At 46.3% G+C, this 16235-nt stretch overlaps 1 long non-coding RNA gene across 4 annotated transcripts; it reads right to left on the bottom strand.

Moving 5' to 3' along the window:
• Positions 1-750: 750 nt before the first annotated feature.
• On the bottom strand, positions 751-16232 carry LOC146010230 (uncharacterized). 4 transcript variants are annotated; one of them, XR_014444743.1, is made up of 4 exons: positions 16171-16232; positions 9283-9551; positions 3351-3506; positions 751-1514 (listed from the first exon to the last, which is right to left on the bottom strand). It is a non-coding gene; the product is annotated as an uncharacterized LOC146010230 (long non-coding RNA). The 4 variants fall into 4 exon arrangements; XR_014444744.1 differs by having other exon boundaries at positions 16161-16215; XR_014444742.1 differs by lacking the exon at positions 16171-16232 and having other exon boundaries at positions 9283-9704.
• Positions 16233-16235: the final 3 nt, after the last annotated feature.

Raw genomic sequence — 16235 nt, forward strand, 5'->3', positions numbered from 1 at the left:
ATGTGGATGAGTTATTTTGTTTCTGTGCAGGGTAAATACTGGCTGCATTAGTTTTACACTGCAATGTAGATTTCAGTTTCAACACACCCCACCCAAATTTAACTCTCTCTGCACATGTTACATCTGCCCCATGTAGAGTGCACATGGTTTTGCCCATTTTCCAAACAAGTTTGTACTGCAATCAGATCCGAAAAAGGGCCTTTATTTCTACTGTTTTGGAGTCCTCGACAAATTCGCACAGTGGTGATCAAATCTGAATTAGGCCCAGAATGAGTACCTCAGTTATTATCATTTAACTATCTATGCTGAAGCCTGGAACAAAGTCATATATAGGACTTGCTGGTCTTTAAATACTGGCGGCAGCATAGGCCTTTTGTTTATGTCCTGAAATGTTGCTATTTTATATTGTAATGATGTTGACTCTGTGACGGGGTTGGCCCCTATCAAAGGTATTCAACATGTGACCCGCCAGCATTTGTCGAACCACACAACCCAGCATGTCCCGCAAGAGTTTCACATGCCTTAATAGCAAAACTATGTCAGAATATGCTGGGATGTGTAGTTCTCCAGCAGCTGGAGGACATGCATTGGGGGAAAGCAGCCAGAGTGAGGCTGATGATGTCACAGACAGCCTTTGTGATGTCACAGCAGGTGTGAAAGAAAAGGCCCTGCTTGGGGACAGGACAATCACTCATTGGATGAGAGTGAGCGGTGTTGCTAGCTATAACCCTTTGTAGCTGTTTACACGTGTTTTCTCATTGCTTTATATTCAAGTTTATTCTTGAACATTTACAGAAAATGTGGCGTAGCTGTATAAACGCCATTTATTGTTTCTTGACATCGAAGTACATTCCTGAACATTCAAAGAACATGTGGCCCGATCATATTGAGCTGACACAGGAAGACAAAAGTGACATTCTGCAGGGCGACGGTCTGTCCTTAGGCATTGTTGAAGCTGCTCAGCAAATATTGCGCAAGCAATTTGATGTACAAGGATTGCAATCGATAGAAAAAGGTGCAAATGGCTCCTTTGATGCCGTCTCTGGGCTTGCAGTACAGCTACACCCAGATATGGATGAGAGGCACTGCTTCGTGTCTTGTTTTCGCAATGGACAGATAGAAGTTGCAGACAGTTCTGCATGGCGGCTTACCCGTTCTGGAAGCAGACAACTGAAAGATCTCTATGGGGCTGTCGTTCCAAAGGACACCCTGAAGAACATCAAACTCCTGGATGTGGAGAAACAGGACCCAGACTCAGGCGACTGTGGTGTATTTTCTATAGCGAATGCTGTGGAACTTCTCTTCACCGGGGACGTACCCATCTGCAGATACAACCGTCCATTAATGAGGCCACATCTCTTACAGTGCCTGGAGGATGGCGAGTTCACACCTTTTCCAAAACTTGGGAAAAGAAGACGCCAAGAAGAGTATGGAAGTAATAAGCGATTTAGACTCAATCCGGCTTTTACTAACAGCATCAAAAAAACTGAAAAAGTGAGACCACCTCCAAAAACCTGCAGAAGAAGATGCGTCGTTCAGTAAGGTCATAATATAAGGGGTAACCTGATGCGGCAGTTATTAGCTGCAGCTCCACCTCAAATCCCACGTGGCGTCCTATTATAGAACTGAGCAGAAGGAAAAACTGGGGATTAGGGCTACTGGCGACACCCCAATAACAAAAACGACACATGGCAGCCACCTCATGGGTGTGTTGGAAGAGCTGTAAATAGTGATTCATACAAAGCGCTCACCTTTAATGTGCAGCAAATATCTAGAAAATAGTATGGTGTGAATACTTATTGATGTTAGTTGTAAGATGTCAGTCAACAGACTATGTAAGAGAGATGTCAGTCAACAGACTATGTAAGAGAGATGTCAGTCAACAGACTATGTAAGAGAGATGTCAGTCAACAGACTATGTAAGAGAGATGTCAGTCAACAGACTATGTAAGAGAGATGTCAGTCAACAGACTATGTAAGAGTGTCTCTTAGGGACCTCTATATTGCATAGGTCCCTAACCTGGGACCTATGTTTCCTGTAGGTGACCGCAGTAGTATTATTTGGGCAGGAGGGGTTAGATGTGGTGCAAAATGGGGGGGTAACATTTAAATAGAATATTGGTCCCAAATGGGTGGGGGTGATGGACTGGATGTTAAGTCCAAAAGTGAAAGTTGTGATAAAGGTGTCTGCCGTCAGCACTGGAAGAACTGCTAAGCTAATAGTGGTTTAAAAAATGATGACAGTTACATGTAACTCATTGATAACTTACCATGAAGGTAACAGTAGGAACTTCAGCTAGTAGACAAATAACATAGATATATGTTTTATAACACATCTTGTGAACATTTGTATTACTGCTGAGGCGTTTTGTGTGTGTGTGTGTGTGTGTATATATATATATATATATATATATATATATATATATATATATATATATATATATATATATTTGTGTGTATATACTTGCCAGCAGCACTTTACTTTTTATGCATGCCCTGATGACAGGACTGAGGTCTTGAAACGTAGGCAGGAGCATTTATGGAATAAACTACTTATTTTCATACCTCTAACCGTTGGAGTGCCGTCTGACTTATTTGGAGCTGGGAGCCGGCGCAATGAGACTACAATCTATTATTATCTGAGGAAGGCACCACGGGCAATTCCCTTATTCAGCTAAGAGTGCCGGATTACATATACCTGTATATATATATATATACAAACCAGAGGGGGGTTGGCCGGCACTCCGCTAAAGGCAAATAGGCTGGGTGCCTTCCCTGGAGAGAACAATGCAATCCAATACAGCAGCAGACGGGTGGGTGGCACTCCCAGAAATAAATGACTCAAGAGTCCAAAACGATTACCAACGTTTCAAATGTATTGTGACATTTTCCATCAGGGTTACCTGATGGAAAATGTCACAATACATTTGAAACGTTGGTAATCGTTTTGGACTCTTGAGTCATTTATTTCTGGGAGTGCCACCCACCCGTCTGCTGCTATATATATATATATATATATATATATATATATATATATATATATATATATATATATATATACATACACACACACAAAGCAAGTGATTGGCACTCTGGATTTTGCAGAAATAAAGAAATGCCGCGGTGCCTTCCACGTAGATAATATAGAACAATACTTTCCCTCACTGAGACCAATGTTGGCTTCTGTTATAGAAAAGAAATAGGCAGCACTCCACGGACTTCTCAAACAAATCCAAGGTGTATTTAAATCATAAAGCAGGTAGGACAACGTTTCAAAACCCGAAGGTTTTTTCCTCAGGTCCACTTAAATCATAATGCATATAAAGAAGGTTGACAAAACATTTTCTTACCTCCCGTGGGAGACTTTTATGGATGCAGTGACCAGCGTGTAGCCCGGCTCCGGTCCTGGACATCCGAACTTCCGGCTCATGCGTCATTCGGCACACCCCCAAAGGAGGAGTGGTATCTGGCGTCATACAGTGTACGTGTGCCGTAGCCGGGATACGCTGTAAACAGTGAAGACATAAGTGTTAACAAACTAAAAAGAGATTCCGTTGATTGTATTATATAAAAAATCTTCTCTTTGGTCTTTTTTGAACTTTTTTGTATTTCTTGCAGTATGTTGATACAGCGAGATGATGGGTTCACACACCTGAGCCTGATGTACACGCCCAGAGAGACAGGTCAACAGTACACAGGTGTCTGTAAGCACGCAGTCACGTGAGGGGTGGGCAGATAGCTCACCGGCTCACGTGACACACACCTGAGGGGTATATAAATGTGAACGAGTGGTTTTTATATTGAGCCTGCCTGACGAAAGTATTGAAACGTTGCTTGTCTTCAATAAAGCTTTTCTATTTTAGATTACCCAAGTGTCTGGAGTGCTACGTCCACCCCCACAAAGTCTGTATATCTACTGACTAGGCACCCGACCAGCTAAAGCATCAAGGGTAGCTGTGCTCGGCCAAACCTACAAAGTATATATATATATATATATATATATATATATATATATATATATATATAGATTCACCAATCATGCAGAAATCATCAATTCAAAGAATAGCACATTTATTCAGCCCAGCTCGCATCAAAAGTAGAGCACATGAGGTAAGGTATTGAGACACCCAACAGGCAGATATAGGTAAAATACATTACTGGCTCCTCAACGGCCGTTTCGGTGCTAGAGAGCACCTTTCTCAAGAGGGGGCATCACAGTACTGATGGCTAGAGCTCACATATATATATATGTTGTAAATGATTAACTCACCTGCGTGTCATCAACAATCTCCTCGGACACGCCGCAACACACAGCAGGTTACTCCCGTCCATCTCCACATTCCTATCACGGCGCCATGCGATACCGGAAGTACCACACGCGTTGTGGAACAGAAATGCAGAGCATTCAGGCGGGGACCCGTCTGAGATTCCTATGTCCCGGAAATCGTCATAGTACACGCAGCTGGTTACCATGGTACCACTGTAAACAATTCAGCGTATCTGATAGAAAGATATAAATGGCTGTGACATATAACAAAACCAAAAAATGAGAAAAAAAGAGAAAAATAAGAGAAATAACAACCACAAGTGTCAGAAACATCTATCTGCAGTAAATCATGCTAAATACACTGCATGACTACAAATATTATTACTCATATCAGGCAAACAGAGGCTTGTTGAAGGTGAAACAAGTGGGGATCTCGCCTCTACCCGAGTGAGAAAGCAGACACGCTCAGTAGTGGTGAGCGACGCGGCAGGGGGGAGGAGGGATGCTTCCTGGAACAGCTGACAGCCGCTCACATAAGAGGAGGTGAGCAGCCTGTCAGCACGGCTATGGACTCTGGAGACTGCAGGGCTGAGGGGAGTATCCACACGCTGACGCGCTCAGCATTGTACACTCAGCGGGCGGGTACTAGAAGTGCGGCAACGGCCGGGGAGGTACCGTAACTTCTCAGCGCCTATTAACTGTACAGGGCGGGCAAAAACGGGCAGGGTGAATTCGGCAGCTTTTACAGGGGCAGGGTGCAGCGCCCTGCAAAATAAGCCTAGCGGGAACACTGGTGGATTTTGCTGGGGCAGGACATACCTTGGTTTGTCCTGCCCCAGCAAAACCCACCACTCAAGGGGTTAAAACCAGCACCAGGCCCAAGGGCTGGTCCTGGTTCCCAAAATATGGGGGAAAAAATGAGCAGGGGTCCCCGGTATCTTAACCAGCACCAGGCCCAGCAGGGTAATGCCACAGGGGATACGGTCATTGGGTCACCACCAAGTCGGTCGACACCACTAGGTCGGCATGAGTTTAGGTCGACAAGACTTTAGGTCAGGCATGTCCAAACTATGGCCCTCCAGCTGATGTGAAACTACAACTCCCATCATGCCTTGCCACAATTTTACTATTAGGGAATGCTAAAACTATAGCAAGGCATGCTGGGATATGTAGTTTCACAACAGCTGGAGGGCCACAGTTTGGACATGCCTGCTTTAGGTCAACATGGGTCAGGTCGACAGGGTCATTAGGTTGACCTGGGTTTTTCTTCTTCTGTTTTTGAGCTGACAAGTGCCGACAGGCGGTATTTCATGCCCTACCATCCACTATGGCATGGTGGGAGAATAGAATAGTGTGCCGAGCTTAGGGAGGCACCGTGCCCGAAGCATAGTGAGCGCAGTGATCCATGCGGTGGGGGCGCAGTGGTACGTTTTAGTGTTTATGTTGACTGTGTTGACATCAGGGGCGGATTGGGATGGAAAACCAGCCATGGGAATCTGGGAAAGCAAGAAATGGGGTTTAGTGTGCATGGGCGCTTAAGTGATATAAACAAATAGAGATATTATACATACAAATAAATGTAGAATCCGCCTGTTTGATTGAGGGTCTAATTGAAAGACCTTTCCCCTGATGAGACACAAGCCAAAACAAAACCTAGTGCAATTTTGTAGGGCAATTGTAACAATTTATTAGTCTCACAGGACACTTACAAACAAACAGGTATAAAAAGCATGTAACCACCGATTGTGGTAATATATCCTTCAATAGTGAGATGTTACCATCCGCAACAGGTCCCAGATCATAAATAGGGATAGTGAGGGAGAGGGTGCCGGCTCCACTTTCCTCCACAAATGCTGTGCTTTGGGTTTTTCTCAATACAAGGCTCCAATGTCACCAGCCTGATGCATTTCGGACTCTTCCTAGTCCTTCGTCAGAGGCTTGGTGACAGACTGAACAAAACCTCTTTAAATACCCCTTCCGCCATTATGATAATTAATTGCAGGTGCTGGCACCGTTTCCCGTACTCTCCCTGTTCTGTGTAAGCGTACAGACGCTTACTTCCGGGATTCGGCTTTCAGAAAGAGATGTGGAGCGCATAATGCGTTTCACTGACGCGTCCTCTATTGTCTGTGTGTCCCGCTTCCGGGATTTGGATGCACACGTCGCTTGTGGAACGCACGCTGCGTTCCATTCAATATAGAGACGCTTCTTCTTCCTGTATTCAGTCCTGGAACGCGCATTGCGTTCCAAACTATCCGGAAACCTTATTTCTTCCGGATTTGGCGCTAGCTGTCCTGTGTCCATATTGATGTTTATTCATAGCAGCAATTAATTAGCGTTCATTTCATCCTCATAAATAACACATCATAAATTGGGGTATAAAGAGATAAAAACGATATTAAGAACAAGATAAAAGCAGATTAAAAAAGCTGATTTAAAAAAGACTTGCAGGTTAAAAAAACTTCATTATTTAAAAGATTTCATAAAAAACATTTCAATTCAAAATCACCATTTAAACCATGTGGTACCAATGTATTTAACTTATATATCCACTTCATTTCATTTTGGGTTAATCTTTCGTCTATATTTTTATTTCTCCAATCTGGTACTATAGTTTGAATTCCTAAAAATGATTTTAGATGACATTCTTTTGAATTATGTTTAACCTTAAAATGTGACGATACTGTATGTGTGGCCAAGCCTTTTCTAATATTATAAATATGCTCGGCCATCCTTGTTTTTAATGGCCTTGTAGTTTTACCTACATAAAAAAGACCGCAGTCACATTCTAAAATATAAATAACATTTTTTGTATTGCACGTTATGAAATCTCGGATTTTATAAGTAAAATCATTAACCTTAAAATCTTTTTGTTTACTCGGACCTTTAGTACTTCTGCACATTAGGCACATTCCACAACGGTGGAAACCCTGACTCCTTGTGCTGGTCCTTTTTTCCTCCATCAGTTTGCTTTGCACCAGTTTGTCTTTGAGAGATGGTGCTCGACGATAAATAAAACTTGGGTGGTCAGGTAAAACTGTTTTTAAAATCGGATCACTTTTTAAAATGTGCCAATTTTTCTTAAAAACAGTTTCAATCTCTCTGGTTTGTGCATTAAAATTTGACATAAAAGCCCATTCAATGGATTTATTATTCTTTGGGATAATGTTTTTTTCTTTCAATAATGTAGATCTTTCTACGGCTCTAGCTTTGTTTTCAGCTTCCTTTATTAGATTATCACTATATCCCTTTTGACTGAAGCGTGAGGACATTTCACATATTTGTTCCTCACAGATTTTATCCTCAGTACAGTTCCGCTTGACCCGAATGAATTGGCCATACGGAATACCTTCCAGCCAACGTTTATGGTGTTGGCTGGTCCTCTCAATATAGCTGTTTGAATCCGTTGGCTTTCTATGGGTTTTTGTGTGGATCTTGTTCTCTTTAATATAAATATTGAGATCTAAAAACACAATCTCGGATTTACTTATATTGAATACCAATTTTATGTTAAAATTATTTCTATTTAAATTTTCACAGAAAGTAGTTAATTCATCTTCTGTACCACACCAAATAAATAAAATATCGTCGATGAACCTTTGCCATGACACCAGATTCGCCCCCAGGCAGCTTCCCTGCCAAACTGCCTGATCTTCCCAATACGCCATAAACAAATTAGCGTAACTAGGGGCGAATCTGGTGCCCATGGCGGTTCCAATCAACTGCAGATAATAAGATCCGTTAAAATAAAAATAATTATTTAAAAGGATGAATTTTATGCCCTTTAAAATAAAATCTTTTTGTAGTGCATTAAAATCCGATTTTTCTAAAAAGTATTTAATTGCTTCTAAACCCATATCATGATCAATAATTGTGTACAGGGTTGACACATCTGCACTGATCAGTGTACAATTGTTATCCCATTTGATATTTTCTAATTTATTAAGGACATCTTTGGTGTCTCTCAGATATGCCTTTGTGGATTTCACCATAGGTTGAAGACAATGATCGCAGAGAGAGATAGAGAGAGGGACCGCAGAGAGATAGAGAGAGGGACCGTAGAGAGAGAGATAGAGAGAGGGACCACAGAGAGAGATAGAGAGAGGGACCGCAGAGAGAGAGAGATAGAGAGAGGGACCGCAGAGAGAGAGATAGAGAGAGGGACCGTGGAGAGAGATAGAGAGAGGGACCGTGGAGAGATAGAGAGAGGGACCGCGGAGAGAGATAGAGAGAGGGACCGCGGAGAGAGATAGAGAGAGGGACCGCGGAGAGAGATAGAGAGAGGTACCGCGGAGAGAGATAGAGAGGGATCGCAGAGAGAGAGGGATCGCAGAGAGAGATAGAGAGGGACCGCAGAGAGAGATAGAGAGGGACCGCGGAGAGAAAAAGAGAGGGGCCGCGGAGAGAAATAGAGAGGGACTGCAGAGAGAGAGAGGGACTGCAGAGAGAGATAGAGAGGGACCGCAGAGAGAGATAGAGAGGGATCGCAGAGAGAGAGGGATCGCAGAGACATAGAGGGACCGCAGAGAGAGATAGAGAAAGGGATCGCAGAGAGAGAGGGATCGCAGAGAGAGATAGAGAGAGGGACCGCAGTGAGAGAGATAGGGAGAGGGTTTGCAGAGAGAGAGGGATCGCAGAGAGAGAAGAGAGAGAGATTGCAGAGAGAGTGAGAGGGATCGCAGAGAGAGTGAGAGGGATCGCAGAGAGAGAGGGATCGCAGAGAGAGAGAGATTGCAGAGAGAGAGTGAGAGAGAGACCGCAGAGAGAGAGAGGAGAGAGAGGGATTGCAGAGAGAGATAGAGGAATTGTAGCGAGAGAGAGAATGAAAAAGAAGTCATTTGCAGGTGCACCCCCCTCCGAAATTTGCGGGTACCCCTCCCTCACCCATGACTCCCCCCCTCCCCCCCCCGAAATTTGTTGGCACCCCTCCCCCACCCGCGATCCCCCCCCCATGAAATTTGCAGGTAGGGTGACACTTTCAGCAGGGGCTGTACGCTGAGTACAGAAGTACTCACTGTTCATGTTCGGACTGGCAGCCACTGTACAGGACAAATGATCCACTGCAGGGTTCCTGTTGTCCTCCTGTCTTCCTGCTGCTGCCACAGGCCTGCTGCTGTTGGGTCACGGGTATCAGTCAGTGTGCTCGGGCAGAGGGGGCGTGGCCACTGCTCTTCAGGCCCGTAGGCAGGATTCCGTCCGGAAAGCATTGAAAACGGCCCGACAGAGGAGGGTTTGGACCGGCCCACCGGGAAATGGCCCGGTGTCCCGATGGGCCAATCCGCCCCTGGTTGACATAAGGAGAAAAAAAAATTATAAAAAAAGTCAACTTTTTCACTGTCGACCTTACCCATGTCGACAATAAAGGGATTTTTGTAAGAACTTACCGTTCAAATCCCTTTCTCTGATATGGTCCTGGTGACACAGCTCAACATTGGGATGTAGGAGGGTCCGAAGGAGCCAGGCACCTATCCTAAAGTTTTCAGAGGGCAGGCTCCTCCCCTACTGCATCCCGGACTCTTCAGTTCAATCTTTCAAAGCCACTGGAATACATTAACTCAGTACAAACGCCTGCACATATTATATGCACATTTTTTAACAATAACTGTTATTTTAACCAATTTAACATGATCATGAACACTGGCATACTTACTGAGCGTAAGGGAGGGATCGCTGTGTCACCAGGACCATATCAGAGAAAGGGATTTGAACGGTAAGTTCTTACAAAAATCCCTTTTTCTCTTTCAATGGTCCTGGTGACACAGCTCAACACTGGGATGTTCCAGAGCCGGTCCTTTGGGTGGGTACGCTCAGGTCTGCAGCTCTCATTACTGTTTGCCCGAATGATGCGTCCTCCGACGCGAACTCATGGAACCTATAGAATTTGGCAAAGGTATGAACAGATGACCAAGTGGAAGCCCTGCAAACCTGCTCAGCTGTTGCCCCATGTCGAACCGCCCAAGAGGTGGCAACTGACCTGGTGGTATGCGCATTTATCCTGGCCGGAACAGGCCTACCAACTTTAGTGTATGGAAAAGCTATAACAGAGCGCAACCACCTAGCAATGGTCTGCTTAGATGCCGGCCAACCAATCTTGTGTATGTCATACAACACTAACAAGGTGTCAGTCTTTCTGACACTCTTAACTCTGTCCACATAAATGCGTAATGCACGCACAACATCCAAATTCCTCAATTTGTCCCTTTTTCTAGAACCCTCTGGGGGTTGAAACACAGGTAGAACAATCTCCTGATTTAGATGGAAAGCAGAGACTACTTTTGGTAAAAACTGAGGTACCGTCCGAAGAACTGCCCTCTCCTCGTGAAATAAAAGGAAAGGAGACTTGCATGACAATGTTCCCAACTCTGACACCCTCTTCGCTGATGCCACTGCCAACAAGAATACCAGCTTCCATGTGAGAAACTTAAGATCCGCCAACCTTAATGGTTCAAAAGGTGCCTTCTGAAGGCATTCCAAAACCAGTGACAAGTCCCAAGGCGCTACTGGTTGTTTGTAGGGAGGTTTCAACCGAGACAGCCCTTGTAGAAAAGTTTGAATTTCCGGTAATATAGCTTTTTCTGGAAGTAGATGGACAAGGCCGATATCTGCACTTTTAATGATTGAAGGCTTAACCCAGAAGAAAATCCATCCTGCAAAAATTCCATCATCTTTGTCAACTTAAAACGTGATGTATGAGCCTTTCGTCTCTCACACCATCGAATGTAGGTCTTCCAGACCCTATAATAATTTGCCGAGGACACTGATTTCCTGGCCTTTATCATGGTGTTAACCACTGCATCTGAGAATCCTTTATTCTTTAGAATGGCGGTCTCAATAGCCAGGCCGTCAAAGTTAACCGAGCTGAATCCAAATGATTGAACGGTCCTTGCCTTAACAGGTCTGGCCTCAGAGGTAGACGCCACGAGTCCACAGACAATCTGTGAAGCCTCGAGTACCAGGACCTCCTTGGCCAATCTGGGGCCACTAAGATCACCGGTATCGCCTGTGCCTGTATCTTCTTTAAGAGTCTCGCCAGCAATGGAACTGGCGGAAAAACATAAAGGAGATTCCCCTCCCAGGGGATAGTCATGGCATCCACTGCTTCTGCCAGTGGATCCCTCGTTCTGGCATAAAACCTGGGCACCTGATGGTTGAACCTGGATGCCATCAGGTCCACATCCGGAGTTCCCCACTTCAAGGTGATCTGATGAAATACTTGAGGGTTTAAACTCCATTCCCCTTCCTTGAGCTCCTCCCTGCTCAGGAAGTCGGCCTCTATATTCTCCACTCCTGGTATGAATATAGCTGATATTGCTGGAACATTCTGTTCCGCCCACAGGAGGATTCTGGACATCTCCCACATGGCCAGTTTGCTGCGTGTACCTCCCTGGTGATTCAGATACGCCACAACTGTGGCATTGTCGGTCTGAATCCTTAAAGGGAGGTTCTGTAACCTGTCTCCCGCCAGAGAAATCACTTTCCAGACAGCTCTCAGCTCCAAGATGTTGATCGGAAGAGCAGACTCCTCTGGAGTCCACAAGCCCTGCAGCCGCAGGTCCAAGACTACTGCCCCCCAGCCCCTCAGGCTGGCGTCGGTAGTTACTACCAGCCAGTTCCAAGTCTGCAGTGACCGACCCCACTGAAGGGAATCCACGTCCGTCCACAATTTCAGAGAGTCTCGAGTATCCGAAGACAGCACTATCTGCTCTGACTTCATGGTCTGTGTGTTTCCTGACCAAACCGTCAAGATGTTCCACTGGAACACCCGAGAGTGGAACCTGGCAAACTGCAGCGTCTCGAACGACGCCACCATTTTCCCCAGCAGCTTGAGGCACCTCCACACTGATGTGCTCCGAGAGCAGAGAATCTCCTGGACTAAGGTGACCAGATCCCTGGCCTTTGCCTCCGGAAGAAATACCCGATGTAGATTGGTATCCAGAATGACTCCCAAAAATTGGAGTTTCTGTGACGGCACCAACTGTGACTTTTGTAAGTTTAAAAGCCAGCCGTGAGCCTGCAAAAAACTGATGGCTTCTGCCAAATGACTGTAACTTGTCTGCCGACTCTGCTTTGAACAGCAGGTCGTCCAAATAAGGTATCACTGTGATTCCCCTGAGCCGCAGCACAGCCGCCATTACAGACATTATTTTGGTGAATACCCTTGGCGCAGTGGCCAGACCAAAGGGCAACGCCTGGAACTGTAAGTGCAGGTCTCCTATCGCAAACCTCAACAGGGCTTGATGTTCTGGGTGTATAGGAACATGAAGATATGCGTCCTGGACATCCATGGACGCCAAAAATTCTCCCTGGTCCAGGCTTAGGAGCACTGACCGTAGAGACTCCATTTTGAAATGGTCTACCCACAAATGGACATTTAGAGACTTCAAATTTAGTATTGGTCTGAAAGACCCGTCTGGCTTGGGCACCAGAAACAGAGTGGAATAAAAGCCTTTCTTCCACTCTGCCCTGGGAACCGGAATTACCACCCCCTTCTCTAGCAGGGAGTGAGCTGCTCTTAACAGAGCTGTACGAAGTCGAGCTTCCTTTGGCAAAGACGTGGGGATAAATCTTCTCGGAGGAAGACCTCTGAAAGGAATTTTGTAGACCTGGGCTATAATGTCTAACATCCAGGCATCCTGGTCTAGAGAAGCCCATGCGTTCCTGAAATGTGATAGACGCCCCCCCACCTTTACCACTGCCGGGCAAATCCCCTGACAGTCATGCGGATGGTTTGTCCTCTCCTTTGGTGGCAGGCTTCTTGTGAAAGGAGCCAAACTTAGACTTCGGGCCTTGCCCCTAGAAGACTGAAACTTTCCCCTAAATGACTGTCCTCGAAAGGACGCACCACCTCTAGGGGAGGGCCGAAAGGACGGCCTAAAGGCAGAAAATCTGGATGCCTGCTTAGCCGTGGGAGCCGGCAGAAATGTACTTTTGCCGCCCGTGGCCTGTTTAATGATCTCTTCTAATTCAGATCCAAATAATAACTTTCCTTTGAAAGCGAATGTTTCTAAGGCCTTCTTAGACTCATTGTCTGCTTCCCAGGCCTTAAGCCAGAGTACTCTCCTGGCATTGATAGAAACTGTGGACACTCTGGTCGCCATCTTGAGCGCTTCCTCCTCCGCTTCCAACACATACTCTGCGGCTGCCTTAAGCTTCTCCGCCAGCAGCAATACACCTGGATCAGCATGTAAAATGGTGCATAAATCACCAGCCCACTCAATCATGGCCTTAGAGACCCAGGCTGAAGCAATAAGGGGACGTAGGGTGAATCCCACCCCTTTCAATATAGCTTTGAGGTTACCCTCCAGCTTTTTGTCCACAGGATCCTTAAAGGCTGCGCCCCCTTGTACTGGTAATACAGTAGCCTTAGACAAACGTGCCACAGAAGCATCCACAACTGGCACCTTCTCCCAGAGCTCCGCATGCGACTCTGGCATGGGGTACAGACTTAGGAATCTCTTAGGCATCTGCAGCCTTTTATCAGGGGTTTTCCAAGCCCCTTCCAACAATTCCTGTAAACCTTCATCAGAAGGAAAAGTAACAGCTTCCTTACGCTGTCGTTTAAACACACCTTTAGCAGGAGTCTTATCCTCCACAGACAGTTTCAAAGCCTGTTTTACAGCCGTAATAAGATCCTCAACTCCTGCAGCAGAGGAATCTTCTACATCATCCCCCTGTTCCCAGGAGATATCTGTATACGCTCCCTCCTCTTCATCTACCAATAAAGGCACCGAGTAAGACCTTTTAGGGGTCCCTACAGCATCAACATCAATTTTGTCTAGTAAATCACTAAACCTTTTGATCCCCTTTGCAGTATCCTGCATCACCTGTATGAAGGCAGGATCTGCCTGGGTAAGAGGCAAGGAGCCAGAGGACTGCTGAGATGATGACATAGGTCTCTGAGATATTACCAAGGCATCACCCTGTCTGTCCAATAATTGCACTAAGGCATTAACTGACCTGCCCAGGGCACTAGCCCACGCAGGTTCAATCTGCTCTGCCCTCTGGGGTTCACTCCCCATGGGTTTCACAGCAGTGCAAGCAATACACAAGCCCCCCTTGGCCATCTGCTCAGGTGTAAATTTCTGTGTACACACATTACAAGCGCTCAGTGTAATAAGGGCTCCCTCCCCCAAAACCACAGCTTGTTGCTCAGACATAATGTAAAGTAACCCACACAGTGCATACAATGTACAACAGCGATTATACAGGGTCAATGCACCCAGCCACTTATCTGTCTGTCGGTTTCAGATGCGGGGAAACGATGCCCAGGAAATCCAAAAACTCTGCCAGGATCTGTAAGCCAGCTCAGCTCCGCTGCAAGCGTTCTGAAAGGCGCCAAAACAGAGTGAGGGAAGAGACCAAGTCCCTGCTGCTGCGGGGTTCGTGACTTTTGGCGCCAACCACCCACAGTCAGCCGCTCCCTTAGTAAGATTTCCTAGTTCCAGTATCTCCCCCTCGGCTGGGGACCACTTGGAACATGCCTGTCACAACGCTGCTGTCCTCTCATATTAGGAGCTCAGTGTGTAAGCTCCGCAGAAAATGGCCGCCGCCATCACGGAGCGCCTGTCCACCATGATCCCCACCTAAGCGTGAAGCCGGTTTCAGAGCGCTCCGGAGCCCAGGCAGCTTCTTAAAAGAAGCTGTAAGCGCTGCACAGGGAGGCCAGACAGCATCTCCCCTGTGCACAGTGAGCTGACAGGACGAGCTTCTGTCAGCTCCTGCTGCGCTAGCAGTGTGAGGATTCACTATGAGATTTCACACACTGTGCCTACCTAGCTAGAGAGCAATTAATAAAATAATAAAATTCCCCTAACTACTCTAATTCTTCGGCTGCTCCTGCAGCCCTTTAGAATAGCTCCCACTCCAGTGGGCACCTAACACGAACTGAAGAGTCCGGGATGCAGTAGGGGAGGAGCCTACCCTCTAAAGCTTTAGGATAGGTGCCTGGCTCCTTCGGACCCTCCTACATCCCAGTGTTGAGCTGTGTCACCAGGACCATTTAAAGAGAAAATCCTGTCGACCTATGGACTGTCTAACAACTTGCTGGTGACCAATTGATCTACTCCCTGCCACAGCAGGGGGGAGACTTTTTCTACAAGTCACCCCGGCCAAAGCATTAACCCCCTGACTGGTCAGCCTGGGCAGGGGTCCTGGTGGAGTGGGGATCCCCCAATGAAGGCCCCCCCTCCAGAATTTACCTACAAAGGCTGAAGCCTGGGGCTGTCCCCGATACCCCAGGGCTGTGGGTACCGGGCTGATAAATGTGTAATATTAGAATAAAACCATTGGGTTCTGCTGTGGAACTATGAGTCCCAGCAGAACCAACAGTTAATAAAAGCACACACACACACACACACACACCTGAAAAATAAAACTGTATTACACACGGAGCCCACACATACAGATACTTACCTATCTTGACCCCGTAGGTAGGTCTGCGTCCATCCGTCCGCTGGTCCTGAAGAAATCCAGGGGGTACCTGTGGAAGGAAATGATACTTACAAGGCTCCTCCGGCGTAGATCCAAGATTCCTTCCAAGTAGCATCCAGGTAAGTAGAAAAAATAACAAACCAAAACCCGAGCCAGTGCGGACTGTCAGGAGAAGCCGCATGTTGCGTTGGTTTACATCGTGCGGCTCCTCCTCCTGAATACCGCTATTGGTCAACTAGCGACTCTTGATTGGCCGCTAGGCAGCCAATAGCGGTATTGGCGAGGGAGGGGGAGGGCAGGTGGCATTAGTTTAGTTTTGCTTTGGGTGCCAAGAAACCTTATATCGGCTCTGACACCTGGTATTATACTGCAGCCTGTGTGAGTAGAACAGCAGCTCCCCTGTAAGTGCCCTTATGGCTCACACCCAGCAATCACTACTATGCTGTTACTAGCAGTATAATACCTGGGGTTACCTGGTGCCAGCTGCAGCACTCTCCCTCCTGCCTGACATGCACACCAGGAAGGGACGTTTCCCTGG

Source organism: Crinia signifera, chromosome 6 (assembly GCF_055691185.1).
Source record: "Crinia signifera chromosome 6, ASM5569118v1, whole genome shotgun sequence".
NCBI lineage: Eukaryota > Metazoa > Chordata > Amphibia > Anura > Myobatrachidae > Crinia > Crinia signifera.